General features: G+C 42.9%; 1 long non-coding RNA gene across 1 annotated transcript; it reads left to right on the forward strand.

Moving 5' to 3' along the window:
- Nucleotides 1-1,196: 1,196 nt before the first annotated feature.
- Nucleotides 1,197-5,466, forward strand: LOC123976625. Its single transcript, XR_006826402.1, has 3 exons — nucleotides 1,197-1,234; nucleotides 1,351-1,564; nucleotides 5,294-5,466. It is a non-coding gene; the product is annotated as an uncharacterized LOC123976625 (long non-coding RNA).
- The last annotated feature ends 14,129 nt before the right edge of the window (nucleotides 5,467-19,595 follow it).

Here is a 19,595-nt window from a genome sequence, read left to right on the forward strand (position 1 = left end):
TCACCGTTCGCATGATCAGGGACACCCCACGAGGCGAGATCTTGTGTGGAGGCCCAGACCGAGGGAGGTTGGCGGTGGTGTGGTGCTTCTTCCATTTCCTGATAACTGCACCGACAGTTGATCTTTTCTCTCCAAATTGCTTTCCGATTCTCTTGTAGCCCATCCCAGCCTTGTGCAGATCAACAATCTTGTCCCTGATGTCCGTAGAAAGCTCTTTGGTCTTGCCCATGGTGCTGATGTTGGATGCTGGTTGTTTGGGTGTTGACAGGTGTCTTTTATACAGGTAACGAGGTGAGGCAGGTGTATTTGATGTAGATAATTGGTTGGGATTGGGGCTGTGTCTTAAAGAAAGACTAACTGGCTTGTAGGAGCCAGAATACTTGCTGTTTGGTAGGGGGTCAAATACTTGTTTTTCCTCATCAGATGGTTATCAATTTTTATAAATTCATATGATGTGATTTTCTGGAATTTTCTTTGGGATTCTGTCTTTCACTGTTAGAATGTACATATGATTAAAATAGTAGATTGTTGCATTCTTTGTAAGTGGGCAAACCTGCAAAATCAGCAAGGGGTCAAATACTTTTTTCCCCCACTGTACCTTGGGACAGTAAAGTGTGCTCTGAGCCCCGGGGTGACGCTGGGTGCACAAACGCACAGCAGCTCATGCACTTTCTTCAGAAGCTTCGCAGTTTTAATGCGGACACCGTTTTAATGAAAATGTTTTATTCCTGTTTAATTGAATCGCTTTCTACCTTCTGTTACCTGCTGTCTCTTTCTGAAAAGTCACCTGCACGGTATAAAGTGTGCGGGAAAATTGACCATGACCTGCATGACCTGTACACGGTCAGGTCCTTACAGAAAGCCAAAGCAATCTTGGCTGATCCGAGGGAATTCATGCTGCTGCCATCAGAGCGCAGATATAATCTGTCACGATGCAGTTATCAGCCTTGTAAATATAATTTGTGCTCTGTTTGTTTGTGTATTTATTTGTTGTTGTTTGATACCCGCTTGTTACTGCCGGCTGTGAACCAAGTTGCCCCTTGGGGATAATAAAGTTACCTTCAGCCTTGAAGTAAAGCGTAATTTTACTTTGTGGGCGGCTGCTTCTGATTTTTATTTTTAGAGCCTCTGCAGTTCTAAAACGTCTCTCTGATTGTTCTGTGAAAAAAGGTTCGAGATGCAAGAGAAGTCTTCTGCCTGAATCAAACCAGGAAGTCATCCTGTAACTGTCAAGGTGGGGAATACCAGCAGATATGACGGTTGATACTCATGAGTTCAACAGATGACAGATGTTGCCAGCAGCTCCTTCAAACTTCACTACTCTTTTGTTTTTCATCTCTTTATTTCCAGGTTCATTGCTGAAACTCCTGTTTCCTCTGACAGAAATACAGTCATTGGAAAAGGAAGACAGGGTTTTGGATTAAAGAGCAGCAGACCTCAGACGATCCACCCTGCCCAAACAACCGGACCAGGCACCACAGCAGGCGCTGTGATCGCTCAGAAGGGAGGAAAAAAGAGCCGGGATACGAGCACTCGACGGGCGCAAGACTCTGGTGAGATGAGAGTAAGTGGACTCTGTGTTTTACATCGATGATGTTTGGTGCTCAAACGCAGTGAAGATGTTGTGAATAATGTGAAGATGAAACCATGTCATCATCATGTTGCACTGCAGAATTGTTTCCTGGCTGTATATGTGCGTGTATATAAATAACTATATTGTTTTATTTATGTTATATACACATAGGGACTAGGGCTGAAACGATTCAGCGATTAAATCGATTACTAAAATGCATCGACGCAAATTCTTTGCATAACTGTATAGCGCACTGTTTCGCACGTGCATTTACTGTCGCACATGGCGCTTACGCTGTGAACACGACGGGATTATGATGGAGCTGTTTGCAAAGTGGAGGAAGAGAAAGAAAATAGCGAGTAACTAAGCTAAAACATGTGTATGAATAAAGTAACGAACAAGGCTACACAGAGAAACCAAAAACAGACTTAAACAGGATCAACGTGCACAGCTGATCCGTTACTGCGGTGGGAGGCGCCGCCGCTGCCAAGCAAAAGTACTTCTTAAACGAATCGATGAAATAATGTGTAGAAGCTTCGAGTACTAAAATCATCGTTAGCTGCAGCCCTGATAGGGACTATAAACCTTATTTTTTTATAATGATCAACTACCTCGACGCACGCTGGACCTCAGCTCCTCGTTCAGTCAGTGTTTCTGAAAGAGGCGGGTGGAGCTTCTGAAAACAGACTCAAGCCTGCACACAGTCAGGGCTGAAAAAAACAAACCCCTCTCTGATTCTGTCTTATTCTCTGAGGACGTGATTCATGTTGTTTTTGTGCTCTTCATTGTTTTTCTATCTGATGAGAACCACTAAACATACTTTTTATATTTTCCAGTCAGCACGCAGCGTTTCATATCTGCACATCAGAGAGACAGTTTGTGTGTGTGCAGACATTTCATTTTGTTATTGTGTGTCCGTCCTGCAACCAGCATGCTGTGGAGGAGACACACAGTGCCAAGTGTGAGATGTAATTAAACTGAGCTGTGTGTGTGTGTGTGTGTGTGTGTCTGGTCTTGTGCAATTATGTTGACACCTCCAGCTACTGTTGTCACGTCTCTGTGAATTCACTGAGCAGCAGAATGTGTGTGTGTGTGTGTGTGTTGATCAGCTGAGTTCAGGCTCGACACACAACAATAAAGCCTGCTACAAGTTTGCTTTGCGTTGTTTTCAGACAGTTTGCTTCTCCTCAGCCACAGTTGGTTCTTCAAACTGTTTTCTAATGTTGCTCGTGTTCTTTAGTGTTCAGACAGTTAGCCGGAGTCGGTCTTTGTGTAAAACACATTTAAAGTTAGACACGTCTTTAAGTAATCAGAATCAGGTTTATAGAGCCGAGGTCCCCTTATTTTGGATAAAACTTGTACGGGAGGCAACAGCGAGACGCAGCTAAACGTTTGATCTAAATTACACACATGATGTTTGTCAGATGAAAAATGTGGCTACACAGCATACATCACATTTAGCGCTGTAATGCTAAGCTAATGTTGCATGCTTGCTACTTGTTATGTAAAATCAGTTTTACATGAAAAGAGCTGGACAGGGTTTCAAACAGAGGTTGTGGAAAGTATTTGCAGAAATGTGCATTGATGTAAGGTTTTGTTTGTTGCTTAGAAATGAAAATAAAGTTGTCCTTTTTACTTTTAATGCTGAGGCAGCTGAAGTTGGCCTTTATATTGTTACAGACTCCCGTTCTGACCTGTCTTCTACTGCAGGAGCTGTAGTCATGGAGGCTCGTTAACCTCATGTGGTGGCATCCGTTCAGGCCTCCACCCAGCTCATTAATGCCATGTCACTGCCTCTCTCTCTCTCTCTGAGGCTCCACACCTCCACCTTGGGTTTGGTTTGACATTTTGCTGCCTTCAACACTAACACACACACACACACACACACTCTCAACTGACACATCTAACATCCACACCCCATGTTCATCTTTTCTAATTATTTAGTTCATTCAGTTTATGAATAAACGTCTTCTTCAAGCGTCAGACTGACCGTCTGCCCTCTACTAGGGAGGAGGAGGCTTAACATATTATATTAAAGCAAGCAATTTTAGAGCACAGATTATTAAATCATGGGCACAATTCTTTACCTTTGTAGCACTTTCAAGAGCACCACACCACAAAGCGCTTCACAAAAGAAACAAGGCAACCGACATCAATACAGACTGAAGAATACCAGCAAAAAGAAATGCATTTAAATGAGCGTACATGGAAACTGACACAAAGGCCGGTCCTTACAGGTGAGCTGCTTTTTAAAGGTGTCCACAGGTCTTAAAGTTAGTTTTTCAGCTGCTAAAACGCTTTGATCAAAACTCTCCCCACAGTCGGAGAAACAGGAGTGCATACGGACCAAAGTGTGAATCTTTGCTTTCACACAGAATGCATTCAGTGACCACTTTCTCCAAAATCCATTCATACTCCACCACCTGCAGAACACTTTTCAAACGCTCACAGCCTGTGCCCAAAACTGTTAGAAACACATTCAAAACAGAATGACGGCAAAAGTCCAGCATTTCTGACGTAACAAGACTGAAATATATCAACATCTGTGCGGGCAGAGAACGGTGTGCAGTGTTGTGAACAAAGAGCTGCAGCCTCAGTGAGAAGCAGGAAATGTGCTCGTATTTCAGCAGACCTGGTTCAGGTGGTCGGTGCATGGATTACAGGTTGGGGTCTTTGTGTCTCAGCAGCTGAGATAAACTGGACTGCAACACTGACATTTCAGGAATTTGTTTTCAACTCTTTGTCAGAAGGAAATGCAATGAAAAAATAACGGCTACTGAAGCAAATTGCTGCATTTCTGATTTGTTCTTCTTACATAAACTTTAGTACATTCGAAAAAAGTGATAACGTGTTCTTCTTCTTCTATAATGAAATACTGATTTATCTGTTCTGAGTGGCAGTGGATGCTTTCTGAGTTTGTATGAAGCGTTTTGGTGGTTTGATCTGCGATTAACTGTTTGGCCGAGATGCATGTAGGTGATGCAGACTGTGTGAAGAGTTTTGAAAAAGTTCTGACCAATACTTGATGGCAAATTAAACAAACTGTAATTTAAGAGCACAAATGATTAAATCATGGACACAAATATTTTCTGGGCGCCTGTCAGTCTAAGTAAGTCACTTTCAAGAGCACAACGTCACAAAGTGCTTCACAAAAGAAATAAAGCAACCGACGTCAGTACAGACCGAAGGATACAGTGCTGGAAAACTGCAGTAAATTAAAATAAGAGTTAATAGAAATTACACAAAAGCTGGTCCAAACAGCTGAGCTGCTTTTTAAAAGGTGTCCACAGTCTTTAAACGTTGGAGTTGTCTCCCTTTGGAATAAAGTCAGGGTGCAAACTGTGGGGGAGCCAGAAGGAGCTTAGCTCCCCTTAATGAGACATCAGCTCCCCTAAAAGCATTTGTGATATTTTGAGGGGGTCTAAAATATTGACAGCATTCTTTGTTGACTTGATATATTTCTGTAGGGTTAGCCGGTCGACATGCATAAAGTCAGTGACTTAGGTTTAGGTACTAACATTTCTGATGGTTGTGGTAAGGGTAGGGGCTTCGGGGGGCTGTCAGCACCTTTAACACGAGCATAGCTAGCGCTAGCTAACTAGCACTTCCGGTCTGTACGGGACGCCCCAGAGCGTCTCATAGAGACGCTTCCGGGAGAGTCTCACACATAAAGGTACCCTTTAGCGTCAAATAACTATGTTCTGTCACTTTTTCTGATAGCGTTGCTTTGGACGCCCTTAGACGAGGACGGGCTCTAAAAGTTCTACAGCAGCATTGCGGATCATCCCGTGATGTTGGTCCAGAGTCAGAACCTGGTCCCTGGTGACAGACTTCTTGTGGAGGATTTAACAGAAGCGGAAAGAGACCATAGACCTTCCATTACTTAAGTCTGGGTGGAGCAGAAATAAGAGATGATGTTTTGTCGGCACTGAACTTTGACGTCATTTAATGTTTAACATCTTTAATAAATGACTGACATAATTTAATGATAATTTAATGATAATTTAATGGGGATAAGTTGGTAAATAATAATAAAACTAAGTTCTGTACAAATTTTTTCATCTGTGTTCTTTGGGGTCAGTTTTAGCTGTAGCTTTTAAAACAAGACATTTGAATATTTTACACACATTTTCAGGTGGTTGTGGCTGATATTAAAGGTCCCTAACCTCCCTGTACGAGTGAGAGAGGCCCTGATGGTTCACACGGCATGGGGGATTGTATAAAAGCTTTCTCAGCAGCCTTCTAATCCATTTCCATCTCTTGGTGCTCTGTGTGCTCTCTCTCTCTCTTTATGCTCTCTCAATTGAAAATCACCTTCAAGCAAAGGTTTTCTGCAGCTCTTAGACAAAGAGGAGAATGTGTCTGAGACTGAGGATACTGTTGAGGAGGCCCCTGATTATGAGGCGTCCTCTGATGAGAATTAGACCCTTATGGTTGACCCCTCCTGTTTTTCTCTCAACCTCCAGCAGATTCTGTTCTCTCTCAGCCTCCAAGAGCGGACACGTTACCCTCCAGAAGTGGAAAGTTATTATGGTCCCTCGCTCCAGCTGAACGACGGGGTCGACGTCACAACTAGAGCCCGACCGATATGAGATTTTTAAGTCCGATACCGATTTCGATATTTGAGGATTTTAAAATCCGATAGCTCAGATATCGGCCGATATTCTTTCCCCCCCCTTATTTTAAGAAACACATAACATAAACAAAGATGATCCCTAACATGTTATGTTGAGACCTCGCCAAGACACCATGACACACTTTGTTATTGTTAGAAATAGTACTTTCAACTCAAGTACAACAAAATATATTAAAGTTTTGATAAATAAGAGTCAAATGTATAAAATTACATATCTGATTTATTATAAATTACAGAAAACTACTAATAATGAACATTAAATAGTGTATTTATTGTGGGGACCAGCGAAACCGAAGCTATAAAAATATATAGTTCAACGCTGGGGGGGGGGGCTGTAGTGTCAGTTTGTGATGGTAAAGGCAGGTAGATGATATTTAACAGAACCCGGACTGAACCAGGAGACCGAGGTTCGTGTTCCGTGTGAAACAAGAAGTCAAAATTAGGCAAATTGATTATTTGGGAGGTTTAAATTGCGGTGATCAAACTGACTCTAAGGATTAAAGATGTATTTTTGTAGATATAGCTTGAGACATTTAGTTGAAAATGATCTTTGAGACTTTAAACATGTCTCCTGATCTTTTCCACAGGGGAGGCAAACAGAACCGGAGTCCGCTGTAGCCCGAGTGCTGCATCCGTTTCTTCTTTTTAATCTCACACTGAGGTGAGACTGCAGCATCACGGCCATCCGGAGAGGACGCTGTGGGACAGAGGGAAGAAGGAAAGGTTTGACATAAAGGAGACATGAAAGGACACAGGGAAGGAGAGATGCCGAGGATGAATAGTGCTAATTAGAGCAGAAAAGCTGTAATTGCAGTTGGCTCATTACCGTACAGAAACCTGAAACTGTTCCATAACACACACACACACACACACACACACCATCTCCACTAATTCCCTCTCTTGTTTGAGTTTGACTGCTGCCAAACAACAACAGGTGGCAGTGTCACAGTGTGTGTGTGTGTGTGTGTGTGTGTGTGTGTGTGTGTGTGTGTGTGTGTGTGTGTGTGACTGGCATGTAGAGGGCTATAATCAGCTGGTTTTAGATGGAGAACAGGCTGGCAGTTTTATGTTAATTGCTCGTTAAAGAGAGCCACAGAGATGTTCTCACTGGATGTTAAAATGACTTGACAGAAGTCTTCTGCACTGTCAGGATTTTATTTTACGTGAAAAATGTGCCGTATGCTGGACAGAGAGTACAAGAAGGATATTATAAGCTAATAATATTAGTTATTCTGCTATTAAAAAGTGATTTGCATAGTTGTCATTTATGCTGGGGACGCTGGGGACGCTGGGGACATGTCCCCACCACATTTTGAAATGGCTGATTTTGTCCACATCGCTTTTTGAAAGCATTTGTTAATAGCTTGCACCAAGAAATGTTAACTAACAAATTAAAATGCTTTTGAGAAAGGTTTGTTTGCACAACAAGAACAACATGCAATGCAATTTAAATATAGAAGAAACAGCTAGCTAAAACACGAGCAGCTGATTACTGCATTAACTGTCACCTCCCAGCTGAATCTTTTGTTTTGTTTTACATCAATAAAGACGTTTCCACAATACATTGGAGCAGAAAATGTCTCCAGAATGCAGGAAATTAAGTGTTTAATGCTCCAATTTTCTGGGGGGAGGACACCCAGACCCCCGCTCATATATCCAGCAGGGGCTTCCTTATTCTTCAGTGTTAAAAATCTTCTCGTTTCGTTCTCGTGCACGGTCATGTCTCGTGATCCAAGTGTATCATCACGCCCCTAATGTCCCCACCACTTTTCAACACAAAGTGACTTTATCAGTTCTTGTTCACCTGTGTCTCTTCTGTTTGCCACTGTCTTTTCCATCTAACATCATCATACATAACAAATATTACACTTTAATAAAAGAGATACGAGTGGAAAGGGTTTTCTTTAGGTGTTATTGCGTGGCGCCTGCTTGATTCTTCACACAACCCTGACAAACACAGTGTCAGGTTGAGTTCCAGGGCCCAAATGCAAGACACAAGAGAGCGCTGACAGAGTCAGTAATGTTTATTCCAAAGTGAAACAGACACAAGGCTTACTTGTTTGGGAAGCAGGTATTTGTCCAAACAAAGGAAGCAGGTATTTTCCATAAAGTGTCATATCATGCAGGAACCTGGCACATTGCACATATTTGTCGTTAATTTCTTGTTGTTCCATTGTTATATTTATTTTTTTTATATCGTCAGTTATATTATTTTTCTCTATTCTTCTGTTATTCTTATATAACTTGCATTTGTTTATTACACATTTATATATTTATACATCTGTTTATGTCAGCTGTATGTCTGTCTGCGTGTAGCACCTTATCACCAAAGCAAATTCCTTATATGTGTAAAACACTACTTGGCAATAAAGCTCCTTCTGATTCTGATTCTAAAAGGTAGCCAGTGAATATCCAAAAGATTAAAACAAACATCCAAACAGGCAGGACATCCAAATATCCAATGGCAGAGAAAACAATGGGGACACTGAACAGAACTGAGCACAATAAATACCGGGACAAACGAGCAGGGAAGGAGCGAACAGGTGAAACACATTAGGGATTAATCCGACTCAAAAGGAAACAAAGCTAGACAAAGACACATGATCACTACAGTGATAATAATAGATTTCTATAGCTTTCTAGTCTTTGCGACCACTCAAAGCGCTTTTACACCCATATTCATAGACTAAGTGCTCAAGCAGAAACTAACATTCACACACCGATTGGAGCAGCCATCAGGGGCAATTCAGGGTTCAATATACAACGCGTTGTCATCTCAGTGCGTCATTGCCGACGCTTTCAGACAGCGTGACAAAGCGTAATTATTTGACGCTAACGGTACCCTTCTGCGTCCGTATGAAACGCCGCAGGAGACTAACCCTACCCTACATTTCGGATGGTTACGATAAGAGTAAGGGGGGGCTTAGGACCTTTTCCGTCAAATAACTACACTTTGTCACTTTTTCTGAAAGTGTTGGTATTTGTGGTCCCACGATGAGAACGGTCTGCAGTATCTTGCCCAAGGACACTTGGACAGGAGTCGAGGATTGAACCGCCGATCTTCTGATTGACGGGCGACCCGCTCCACTTCCTAAGCCACAGCCGTACGCGAACATCCACGAGGACAGAAAGCCTTACTCGCAAACAAAACCTAAACCAGGATACAGAACAAGAACACAGAGGCAGGGAGTGAGTGAACATCTCACAAACACATGAACAAGACTAAAACAGGAAAAAAAACTAAAGTGTTAACAGCCTGGCACAAAAATCGAGTTTAGTCTAACTAATTCCCCTTCTTGACAACCGGGCAGGGAGTGCATTTTTATATGACTCACCTAATTATTTTAAGGCTTGAAGTTATGCATAATTAAGGGCATGGCCACTAGGCTTTATTCTGGCCACCCACGCTCCACCTCTGCCAAGATGGCGACGGCCGGAGCCTCCACACTGGCTGTGTGCATTTCACCACTCCCTACCCCCTATGGAAGGAGGTGGGAGTAGAGCACTATATAGTGAGCTCACTCGCATTACTAAAACACTTTCGGACACTACTCCCATCGTTATTTCGGCACCGTTAATTATGTTATTGCCGTCGGACAATCAGTTTTTTCTATCAGTGCAATGCATGATGGTATATAGGCTCGGTTAGTGACCATCGGTTGTACACTACTTTTCAAAATGCTTTCTGGGATACATTGAGTGGACTTTATAGGGTATAATAATTATCACTATACAGTCGGACAGTGCTACAAAATGGCGGATAGTGGGCCACTGAGTATCACAATCCCTCTTCAGAAACCTGAGGGTGACGTCACGTCACGGACACTTGGTCCGTGTTTTATACAGCCGAGTGAAAGATGACTTTCTTTGAGAAACGATGAAAAGAGAAATGTTGCTCTGAGATAACTGTTTTTGTGATTTGGTGCTATATAAATAAAATCGAAAAGAACTTCAATCCAGCTGTAACATCATTTATTCCTCTGAAAACCCTCCGGCGTTTCTCCAGCTCAGATGTTGGAGGACGTGGAGGTGAGCCCAGATCAGCCGGCGGTCGCACCGGGTCGACCTCCCTCTGAGGGGCCGGCCTCAGTTAAAGATAATTGGCTGAAGTCTGAGCAGAAGCGCTGCAGGTTTATAATGAGCGCGGGAGTTCTTCATGGAGCCACACTGGGCTCTCCACACTTTAAGGAGCTGCTTTCAAAACCTTCTTCCCTCTCTGTGACTCTCTTGTTGTCCGTAAGGTACCAGGTCAGGTGTCTTCATTTTCTCTTCTCCATATACATTTTCTCCTGTCAATAAACAGGGAAACAGATTATTTTGTTTGGAACACGTTCTGTTGTTTTTCCATTCGTCCTCCTGCACGTCCTGCTGTATCTGTGAAATATTCCTCTTCTCCATCCCTTCTTGTGTTTCTCTAACAAAAACCGTTGTTTAATTCAACATTTTCTCCTTTTACACTTCAAGGTTTTCATGTGTTTTCTGTCGGATCTTCTGGTCCTGTTGTCCATGAATATTTCTCCTTCATCGCTTTGGATGAATTTCTCTCCCTCCCCTCTTTCTTCCCTTCATCCACCACACTGTGACCTCGATCCCGTCTCCTCTGCAGCGATTTCATGTTCAAAGTCAAGGTCAGGAGACGACGGGGCTGCCGGAGATGAGCAAAGAGCTACTGGAGGGTTTGAACCTCCCACAGGAGGAGGAGGAGGAGGCGGCACAGAAGAAAAGGGATGATGGAGAGATATGTTAATGTGTCTGCTAAACACAACCTCACTCCCAGCTCGTCACACATGGACCCCTGGTCAAGACCCCTTGATGTTGCTTTCTAACGCCCTGGGAACACTTCAGCGTTGTTTTTGCAGATGTAGGGCTCCACGGTCAAGTTCGAAAAAATAAATATGCAATGTCCAGTTGGAATTTCAAAATAAAACTAGTGCTAATGTAAAATGTTGCAGTTTGGTTAGATTTGGGTTAAAGGAGACCTATTATACTGCATTTCCAGTCCTATATTGTAGTTCTGTGACTCCTGTTTTGCAGCTTTGCATGATTCAAAGTAAAAAAAAAAAATCTTATACTGTCTCTTCATTCAGGCCTTCATTTCAGCCTCTGTCTGAAACAAGCTGCAGTTGCTCCTGTCTCTTTAAGTCCCCCCTTCTCAAAGCCCACTGTCTTCTGATTGGCCAAGACCTGAAGCATGTTACCGGGCTGTTACAGGTACAGGCAGACTGAGCATTGCTGTGCGGAACACCGGCGTTCAGAACAGAGCGTTCAGAACAGGAGGAAATCTGAGGGATTTCATTTAAATACTTTAACCTAATTATTTGAAGCTTTGGCCATGTTTAACATGAACATTCAACATTGTAACATTGTAGATAAGTCATAAAATCTCCTTTAAAATACCTGTTAGTACATGTTAACTTACGTTACTTGCACAGCTAACGTAACCCTCAAAACGTTAATAAAAACATTAACTGTCGACTTAACACGGAACATGAACACCGGCCTCCTGGGTGACAGTCTGGCTTCTGCCCACCAAGTCCTCCCCAGCCACCTCCTTACTCAGACTTTTGTCATAAATATCAAGCCCGTTTACATCTCAGGACGCGTAAACCTGACAAAGCGTTGGTATTTGACGCAAAAAAGGTATCCTTCAGCGTCCGGCTTTCACGGAGTAGACTGAGAGCAGGTTGGTCTACTTTCTGTCGTATGTGTAGGAGGATTAGAACATGGCTGCTGCTGCTGCTGCTGCTGCTGGAGGATGAAGCTAGTTTTGTCAGAAAACTGTATTTAACCTCCGGCTGTATTTGTCCTCCTGCTCACCACCTCGGCTGGCACGGACTTCAGTGAAACCGGATACTTTTAGAAGGGAAGGAAGTACACCTCCAGTAAGTGTTGTGGTATTTGTGTTTATGTAAAACTGAGCTCACGAAGGGATGAAGGAAGTAGATATGTGCGGATGAGATGTGGAGGAGAGTTTTTTTTTAGAAGAGAAGAGCTCTGAATTAAATCTGTTGTGTAATCTCAAACCTTAGAGAATGGAAATGTCCTTTTTAAATATTGAGGAGCTGCTGTTTACAATGATGCTTCAAGACTTGTACTTTCCTGCTACTTTTTCGATTTATTCTCCTCCAGTCCAGGGTTCAGGACTGAATGAAGATCGTCCTCTGTGGCTGTTCATAAGCTCAATAACAACCTTCACATCCGTCTTTTCATTTCACCGCTGCTGCTGCTCTTCTACAGCTGCGTGTTGACCGACCTCAGATCACTTCAGACACAGATACAAGTCTGTCTTTACGTTAGAGGAGAACTCAACTGAAGATTGTTTACAGTTAACTTAGTGTTTCATTCTGGTTTTTTATTTGTTTCGTGTCTCTCCATGAAGAGGCAGCTGTCTGACGCCACACAGCAATGGCAGCACTGTGGAAGCACATATTGTAAATGCTCAAGTGAAAGGCACCAAAATATTTTCGCCTGTATTTAATTAAAATAATACATACTAGCACATAGTAAAAACCTGTTCTGGATGTAAATTGATGTCAACATATGTCACCAATGTTATCAGGTAGCTGGTTACAGTAAACACTAAAAAAATTGCCAAAATCAGAAGACAGTTCACAAGTAACGTATATTTATGTAACTCGTTTTCATTCTTTTAACGCCAAGGGCACAGCTGAGACATCGATTTGTCAGGTTCAGCCATATTTTTTGTTCACTTTTGGAGTCACGCACCTGGAACGCTTTGAGGTCTGGAATTTCAACTGGGAAATTGTTGTTTCTCTTCAATCACAGGAATATGTTTTTCCTTGTCCTGCCTGTAAGTTTAAAACGCATTTTAATGAAATGTAAAGAAAGCTGGACGCCTCAGTTACAACCGCACAGTTCAGTGATTGTCGCGTTTTCGTTGCAGCCGATCAATAAAAAACTATTTTGTTTTCCTCAGTGCTTCCTGCCAACATCCCTCCTTCGCTCCTCACATCCATCCTCTCTGCTCTCAGTCGCTCTGCTGCTGTTCAGCCGGTATTTTATTGGATTATTTGGATTATTCAGCAGGCGGTGCAGCAGCAGCTGTAGGTTCAGTCGCCTTCATTCAGAGGAAGTGAAAACCTGGCGAGCTGCTGCTGTCACCTCCGTCACACTGAGAGACTCGAAGCTTTTCACTTAACTCAGCAACAAACTGTAAGGGGGCACAAAAAATAATCTTCTGCCAACAACCAAACAGAGAAAAACCAGGCTGCATTCAGTCAGAAGAAATATTAGAGACTGCAGGTGTCTGTTTGGACACACTGAGACAAACTGTAAAGGTCATCGCTAAGGGGACAACCAGAAGAGGAAGAAACACACCAGCAAAACTCATGCTGCAGCAGTAAAATGAGTTCAGGGTTAAGAACTCGTTTTCATCAAAAACTATTATTTGTCACACTTTCCTTAGAAAAGAGCTGTGCAGAAAAAAAACAGGGAACTTGTACAACACAATCAATCCCAAATCAAGGTCCAGTCCCCGGCTATTTCCAGAGCTCTTAGGTCACTCAGAGGCTGTAGCATTAAAATGCGTTTTGGGTGATCGGATTGCAAAATGATAGCACAGGTATAATTGCACCCGAGACGTGCTGAGGTCAGATTGCGATCTGATCAGCAAAACCACCTCAAGGGGAAACGCAAAGGCTTTGTGTTTCCTCGTACAACAACTACGTGGCTGGAAGTACGTACCGGTCGCAGTCTTCAAATCCAACAGGTGGACAGCTGACAGCCAGCCAGCGTGTCCAGAGAGTTTCGTGGATCAACATGCTTGAACAGCGGCAATCATTAAACGCGCTCATGTTTTCGGTGTACTGAACAGGACCGACAGGAATAAACAGTATGAAGAAAGGCAGCAAAGAAACGATGCCAGGCGGAACTTAAGTGTCACTTTGATGTTAAGCGTTGGATAAAACAAAGTAAATCTGGGCCTCTTGTCCACAAATGTGCAACATTAGAAATGTAGGTCTTGTCTTTGATTCAGTATTGAAATTTGACAAACATAAACTCTGTTGTCAAAGGTAGCTTTTTCCATTTTAGGGACCACTGCAAATCTAAAATCCTTTCTCTGTGTCAAGTACTTCTTGCATGCTCTCGTATCCTCTCGAATTGATTACTGCACTTCGTTGTACTCTGGCATCTGTCACAGGTACAAGGAAGAGGGACCGGATCTCCCCAGTACTGGCTGCTTTTCACTGGTTACCAGTCAAATATAGAGTCGATTTTAAGGTGCTGTTAATTGTTTTTAAGGCGTTACAGGGACCCCTCACATCATCATACCACTCCCTTATAGCCATCCCACAGTCTCCTGTGAAAACAAAGGGTGATCGTGCCTTTCAGTGGCGCCCCGAGTCTGTGGAATAAGCTACCCCTGATTATCAGAACGTCTTAAAGCGCATTTTCATTCGTCGGCGTTTGAGTTTAGGGGGTCTTGTTTTCTATCTTTTTGTTGTATGTCATTGTTTGGCCTGTTTTAATTTTTCTACTGTATAACTTTGTTCAGCTTTTGTGTGGTTGTTTTTAAATGTCCTTTATAAATAAAACATGACTTGACTTTTCACTTTCAATCAGCCATGGAGGAAAACAAATCACAGTGGAAAGAGACACTTCAGAAAGTTATTATACCGTCTGTAGCTACAAGAGGAGCATGTGACTTATACAAAACTGATACAGGAAACAGCCATCTGTCATTTTGGAAAACGGTCTTTTGTGTCGTTTTTGGACACTTGAGAAAACGACCGATTTTGTCATTTAGGAGTGAGCATATGTTGAATGTTGTCCGAGTGTGGTGGTTCTGTTCTCTGGGAGAAACTGACCTGTGATCAGTCCACATTCAAAGGTAAGCTGTTCTGTGTCTGTGTGTTTACACATTTTCATTTAAATGCACAGTGAGGTTCCTCATAATGAAACATTGCCTTGGCTGTTTGATTTCAGGTGGATGATATGTTTTTTCTTTTTAACACTTATTGACTTCGTCAAGATCAATCAGAGCATTTTTCCTCTTTTGTGACGCAGCAGTGTATTTGTCTGACTTCTGTGTGACTGTTTCCAGAAAAGTCATCCTGTGACATGTGATGATGAAGGCGAGGACGAGGCGTGCAGCGACGAGACTCTTTTCAATCATTCCCTCCGGGGAAACTCATCAGCGCCATTTAAATTTCTGAGCAGACCTCCACATTTCAATCCCGGCTCTCATAAAGGACGTTTGATTAGCTGCTGCTCTCCAAACCTGCAGAATGAGGCTCAGGTGTGCAGAGGGGAACCTGAAGTCTTTTAATCTGCAGCTCTGATGAATGTGCAGGAATCTGGATTGAGCTTCACACTCTTCACGGTCTCAGACGTGAGCTTTCAGCACATTTCATCACCTTTCACAAACCGAAAAACTGCTGTTACGTGGTTCACTGGTTTAACTGGAGTAACAGTTTTAATCAAATGTTTCAGACATTCAAACAGATATGAATGCTTTTTCCTGCATTTCTACACGATGTACTTGACCAAATCTTGTTACTATTACTATGCATTCACTCATAATCCATATTTCTGGCAGCTATAATCCACTCCAATCGCCCATTGTAAGGGTGTCTGTGTGGCCTAATGCCGGCTTGTTCTCCTCTCAGGGCGTCCAATACCAACGCGCTAGCTAGCTACGTTCATGTTGAAGGTGTTGACAGCCCCAGAAGGGGCCCTTACCATAACAGAAATGTTTGTGCCTAAACCAAAGTCACTGACTTTATGGACGGTGACCAGCTAACCCTACAGCTGTGCACATCGGCCAGTTAGCCTCCTTTGTGGTGCTGCGACGTAGCAAACTGTGGCGTTTCATACGGACGCTGAAGGGTACCTTTAGTGTCAAATAATTACACTTTGTTTTTTGTTTTTTTAGGTCTGCAGGAAAGTTCTGCAGTTTTTGCACCCAGTAAAGCAACAGTGCCAGCTCATTCTGGCCGGTAGCTAACAAATGTTAAAACTAGCAAATGCAATATAAGCCACACAAAGTTGAACTACGAGCTAAAGCTATCCCACAACTACTAAAATTTGAACAATCTAACAACTTTGGTTGGTGACGAAAGTCGCAACCTTACACGTCACCTGCCACCACATCAGCTAATAGGAAAGTTCAGTTGAAATGGCCCGGGTTTCAACCAATCGCTAAACATGTTTATAACAAAGTAAGTAGAATTCAAAGAGTTTGCACTAAAATGTCAAGATCTGAATCCATCAACAACACTACTAAATACACATGTACACTGGTTTTCAGCTGAAAAAGTGGTTTACTTTCAAAAGTGAGTTACTTTTCAAGTAAAGCGAAGGTGAAGCCGGAGCTGAAGAGCCTTAATACTGTATTCTCTCTAGTGGCCAGCAGGGGGCGACTCCACTGGTTGTATAGAAGTCTGAGAAAATGTTTCTACTTGTCAGCTGATTTATTCCCTCAGTAAACACTTTCCTGATGAGTTTATGGTCTCAGTCGCTAGTTTCAAGTCTTCTTCAACACAGCATGATGTTCATTTAGTAAATTATGGGTTTGGCTCCAGCCCCCGCGACCCTGTACGCAGGATAAGTGGTTGATGATGGATGGATGGACCCATTTAGAGGAACATAGACCAGAAAGCAGGGGAGGCTTTAGGGCGGGGCTACAAGTTGATTGACAAGTTGGCGACCTGTTAACATGAATTGCATGCACCTTGCTAACCAAGCTAGCTAGCTCCACCCTCTTCTCCAAATATGGTCACGTGTGGTTAAAAAAACAAGATGCCAAACTGGAGGCTTCAGAACGATAGTCCACAAACCAACGGGTGGCGTCAGAGAGCGGCTACCTCCACTTTTAAACAGTCTGTGGCTCCTCTGTGTCACAGTGTAAGAAGACACATTTATTTAGAAAATAGACAGATGTATTTCTATCTTCACATCTCACATCATAAGTGAATATCACAAAATGTTGAACTAGTTTTCTGAATCTGACCAAAATGCATATAAATAAGTGCTGCTTTAATTTTCTTACTTTTAGTGTAGTTTGAGTCTGTTTTCCACGACTAACAAACTGTGAACGTCCCTTGATCGTTCAGCAGTGGGCGGCTCAGGAAACAGCAGCCGTGACGTGTCGGTGGATCGAGATGCAGGTTTGATATTTTCAGGTGTTTACTCAACGTTGATGGAGCTGCAGGAGGACACGCTCGCCCTCGCCTCCGCGTCCTGCTGTGAACTGCAGACTGAGTCAGAATGAGGATTAATCCTGCTGGATAATTGTGTTTGTTCAGAGTGACATCTGGCAAACAGCCTGCTACAACCTCTAACCTGCAATTTAATCACAGGATGGGGAGAACAGGGAGGGAGAATGGAGACAGTTAAAGTCTCTGTGTGTGTGTGTGTGCTCAGATAATAATTTAAATTTCCTGCAGATAAAACAGTGGAAAACATTTTAATTAAAATGTGGATGCAATAATATTATAAAAATGATGTGGCTTCGATTGAGAGCAGTGTAACAAGAACAACTGTTGGCTCGTGGCTCCTTAGTGTTAGCATCTGGCTAATTAGCGTTTGGCTGGTTCCTCGCTAGCTGTTTCTCAGTTTGCGTTCTTGTCCGAACTCGTGTTCTTGTGAAACGTCAGTCGCAGCCCGAGTGCTGTTCCAATTCAGAAGTCTGCATCTGACCAAGTACAGTCAAATACCCGAATGGGTTCTCGCTCTGCCTGTTTTACCGACCACGCATCGGGTGGTGACTTGTGTGGACTTATGTGGATAGCCAGGTATCCCAGAATGCATTTCGCACCAACAAGTGGCAATGGCGGAGGAGAAAACTCACAGCTTGAAGTCATAATGCTGCTGTTCTTGTGTTCACAGAATGCAGTTTAAAAGATGACGCCAGGTCCCGCCCGCTGACGGGACCTGGCGTCATCAAGTCTGCTGCTGTTCCAGATGCAGAATGACGGACTGCGTGCTCCCGTCCCCGGACGTTTGTACTCCCGAGCCGAACTCGCCAAGTCCGAACTTCCAAGTACAGGAGTCCGAACTTGGTGACCTCGGCATTGAGAAACACTAGCATGTGTCTGGCTAGTGCTCCTGAGTAGTTTTGTGTTCGCATCAGGCTAATTAGTGTCAGTCGTGGTTACTTTTAACATTGGGTTTGTCGTTTATGTCTAGTTACCTTCTTTTACATTCTATGTCTTAAGTTTTCTTGTTTCAACTTTTTTTCTCAGAATTTCCTGTCTTTGTGTTATTACTCACCTTTGGGTTCTCATCCCCTCACCTGCATCTCATTATCCATTTTTTACTAGTCTACTTAGTCTGACTGTCCCCCTTGTCTGCACCAGTTGGTCTTGTTGTTTCCTAGTGATACTTTAAGACCATTTTCTGTGTATTTCACTCGGCCTTTTTACCGGAGCTTTGGAGACTTTTACTGTTTGACTTCCTGATCTTTCCCTGTCATCGAAGACCTTCTCCGGTCAACTACCTGTTGTCTGTAGTCTTGCTTTTGAGTCCTTCGTCAGGACTTCCAGACACATGACTGTCAGGTTGATGTAGACAAGTAATCTGAACAGAGAATATAATAAAGCAACACTAAAACAACATGGCGAGAAACCAGATAACACGTGAAATCCATCTCATGTTTTTATTTTCTTTCTCCTCTCGTACAAACGATGTCCCAAAAATCCAAGAGTTTCATCTTTTGCATACTGTAGGTTAAGACGTTTTACAGCAGACAGCCTCATAAATCTGATAAAGGGGAGATCTGATGACCCCATACATCACCACGTACGTTGAAAGGTCAGCAGCGTTACAGCGTGGAAGCGATCGGCCCTCTCGCCGCGGAGCAAATCTGCAGCGCCGACATGACGGAGGAGCGTGAGTAATGAGAGCATCACCTGCAGACAGAAGGAGACACATTAGTATGGAGGAGGGACGAGCAGAGACCTTTACAGAGGAGCTGTCCTGGAGAGGAAGCCCTCACAGAGAGTGTTGAAGGTCTCCTGGATCTCTGCTATATTCCAAATTTAAAAAAACTTTTTTAAAACATTTGCAAAGTTTTAATAGACATAACCAGTAAGAGAGAAACACATAAAGATGCAAGGAAAACAACAACAAACTAACAAACAAAGCGAGAGGAATGAAAGTTATTACACTGTCACTATTAAAGTACTGTCATGTACTCACAACCAGCTGTCATACCATGGATGCTTGGTCAGCACCTTTGGCGTCGCTTTAACCTTTTCAGTGCCGTTTTTGTACGTTTCTGCGGTCAAGATAGCAAAAATAAATATGCAACGTCCGGTTAGACTTTCAAAATAAAACCATAGTGGTTAATGTTGTGAAATGTTGCAGTTGGGTTAGGTTTAGGCGCTAAAACGTCTTGGTTAGGGTTTGTAAAGGATCACAGTT

The sequence above is a fragment of the Micropterus dolomieu genome, linkage group LG09, assembly GCF_021292245.1.
Source record: "Micropterus dolomieu isolate WLL.071019.BEF.003 ecotype Adirondacks linkage group LG09, ASM2129224v1, whole genome shotgun sequence".
NCBI lineage: Eukaryota > Metazoa > Chordata > Actinopteri > Centrarchiformes > Centrarchidae > Micropterus > Micropterus dolomieu.